Here is a 3130-nt window from a genome sequence, read left to right on the forward strand (position 1 = left end):
ACGTGCTGTGACAGAGCATATGCAATCGTTTTCACTGAGAGGATGGGAGGTAGCCATTGACAACGGTGAAACCCTACACAAGCTTGCCATGGAAAGGAATAAGAAGGATTGGATGAAGACAGTAGGAAAGCAGAGAGACGGAAGGGAAGGCATCTTCATGCGCTTATCTGAAGTTCCTACCAATGAATTACATAAGTATCTCTATCTTTACCTTTTTGTTATTTTCGTTCATCACCATTACCATTTGAGTTTACCTGACTAAGATTTACAAGATGACCATAGCTTGCTTCAATACTAACAATCTCCGTGGGATCGACCCTTACTCGCGTAAGGTTTATTACTTGGACGACCCAGTGCACTTGCTGGTTAGTTGTGCGAAGTTGTGTAATGCCATGGTATTGAGCTACCAAGTTTTTGGGGGCTCATGACTGGGGGATTATGAGAGTTGTGAAAAAGTATTGTTCACAATTTCGCGCACCAAGTTTTTGGCGCCGTTGCCGGGGATTGTTCAAGTTTTGAGCAAGCTTTTGGTAACATCAGTGCCAAGATCCGGCAACAACACCAAGTTTTTGGCGTTATTGCCAGGGATTGTTCTAGTTTGGACAACTGACGGTTCATCTTGTTGCTTAGATTAGGTATTTTTTTTCGAAATTCTTGAAGATGAATTCTAGAGTTTCATGATGATTTGTTGAAGTCTGGCTGGCTGAGAAGCCATGTCTAATCTCATTGGACCGAGGTTTCAACTTATCATCACAAGAACTTGTTGAATTTTATCAATCTTGCTTTTGGAGCAGTGATCTGCTAAGGCTTGGCTGGCCTTTGGCCATGTCTAGTGTTTTGGACCGAAGCTTTCTTTGAAAGCTTGGCTGGCTGTGAAGCCATGTCTAATTCCTGGACCGGAGTCTTAGACTAGCATTGCACTGATTCCTGGAATTCTCATTAAGAATTTTGATATCTTTTTCCACTTAATTTTCGAAAAACACAAAAAAATTAAAAAAATCATAAAATCCAAAAATTTCTTGTTTGAGTCTAGTGTCTCATCTTAAGTTTAGTGTCAATTGCATGTTTCTGTTCTTATTGCATTCATTCATGTATCTTGGTGATCTTCAAGATGTTCTTGACGATTTACTTGCTCTAATCTTTGAATTCTATTGACTTGAGTGTTTTGTGTGTCTCATATGCATTTTCATCCTGTTAGTGTCAGTAGTATACAAACTGCTAAGTTTGGTGTCTTGCATGCATTGTTATTTGATTCTTGTTGCATTTTGATTTTTCCTTATTATTAAAAATCCAAAAATATTTTTAATTTGTGTCTTCTCAAGTCAATAATACAGAGAATTGAAGATTCAGAACATACAGCAGAGGAATTGCACAGAAAAAGCTGGGCGTTCAAAACGCCCAGTGAAGAAGGACAGACTGGCGTTTAAACGCCAGCCAGGGTACCTGGTTGGGCGTTTAACACCCAAAAGGATAGCATTTTGGGCGTTAAACGCCAGAATGTGCACCATTCTGGGCGTTTAACGCCAGGATGGCTAGAAGGGAAGATTTTGTTTTCAAATCAAATTTTTTCTAAGTTTTCAAAATCTTTTCAAAATCAAATCTTTTTCAAATCAATTTTTCAATCAAATCTTTTTCAAAACCAATTTCTTTCCACTTTTAAAGATACTTTCTACCAATTAATGATTTGATTCAACAATTCAAGTATGTTGCCTTTTCTGTTGAGAAAGGTTTAATGTTTGAATCATATCTTTTCTTGTTAGTCAAGTTTTTAATTTTCAAATCAAATCTTTTTAAAATGTTTTTCAAATCATATTTTCTCAATCACATCTTTTTAAAACTAATCATATCTTCTTAACCACATCTTTTTCAAAATAGTTTTCAATCAAATCTTTTTGATTTCTAATTTCAAAATCTTTTTCAAAAATCACTTGATTTCTTTTCCATTTTCATTTTCGAAAATTAAGTAATGTTTTTCAAAAAAATGTTTTCAAATTTTCTACTTAATTTTCGAAAATCACTTCCCTCCTTCTCACATCCTTCTATTTATGGACTAACACTATCCCTTAATGCAAAATTCGAACTCCATCTCCTTCGATAAGTTCGAATTTTCTACTTCTGTCTTCTACTCTTCTTTTCCTCTAACACTTCAAGGAATCTCTATACTGTGACATAGAGGATTCCACATTTTCTTGTTCTCTTCTCTTTCTTATGAGCAGGAGCAAAGACAAAGGCATTCTTGTTGAGGCTGATCCTGAACCTGAAAGGACCTTGAAGAGAAAGCTAAGAGAAGCCAAAGCACAACTCTCTTTAGAGGACCTGACCGAATTCTTCAAAGGAGAAGAACACATGGCAGCTGAAAACAACAATGCCAACAATGCAAGGAAGGTGCTGGGTGACCTTACTGCACCTACTCCCGATTTCTATGGGAGAAGCATCTCTATCCCTGCCATTGGAGCAAACAACTTTGAGCTTAAGCCTCAATTAGTTTCTCTAATGCAACAGAATTGCAAGTTCCATGGACTTCCATTGGAAGATCCTCATCAGTTTTTAGCTGAATTCTTGCAAATCTGTGACACTGTCAAGACTAATGGGGTTGACCCTGAGGTCTACAGACTAATGCTATTCCCTTTTGCTGTAAGAGACAGAGCTAGAGCATGGTTGGACTCTCAACCTAAAGAAAGCCTGGACTCTTGGGAAAAGCTAGTCAATGCCTTCTTGGCAAAGTTCTTTCCACCTCAAAAATTGAGTAAGCTTAGAGTGGAAGTCCAAACCTTCAGACAGAAGGAAGGAGAATCCCTCTATGAAGCTTGGGAAAGATACAAACAATTGATCAGAAAGTGTCCCACTGATATGCTTTCTGAATGGAGCATCATAGGTATTTTCTATGATGGTCTCTCTGAACTGTCCAAGATGTCTTTGGATAGCTCTTCTGGAGGATCTCTTCATCTGAAGAAGATGCCTACTGAGGCTCAAGAACTAATTGAAATGGTTGCAAATAACCAATTCATGTACACTTCTGAAAGAAATCCTGTGAACAATGGGACTAGTCAGAAGAAAGGAGTTCTTGAGATTGACACTCTGAATGCCATATTGGCTCAGAACAAAATATTGACTCAACAAGTCAATATGA

The 3130-nt window shown here is 37.6% G+C and overlaps 1 non-coding gene across 1 annotated transcript; it reads right to left on the reverse strand.

Moving 5' to 3' along the window:
- Positions 1 to 2748: 2748 nt before the first annotated feature.
- LOC112700573 (small nucleolar RNA R71) lies at positions 2749 to 2856 on the reverse strand. The gene has a single exon (XR_003153479.1). It is a non-coding gene; the product is annotated as a small nucleolar RNA R71 (small nucleolar RNA).
- Between the last annotated feature and the right edge of the window lie 274 nt (positions 2857 to 3130).

Source organism: Arachis hypogaea, chromosome 6, assembly GCF_003086295.3.
Source record: "Arachis hypogaea cultivar Tifrunner chromosome 6, arahy.Tifrunner.gnm2.J5K5, whole genome shotgun sequence".
Lineage (NCBI taxonomy): Eukaryota > Viridiplantae > Streptophyta > Magnoliopsida > Fabales > Fabaceae > Arachis > Arachis hypogaea.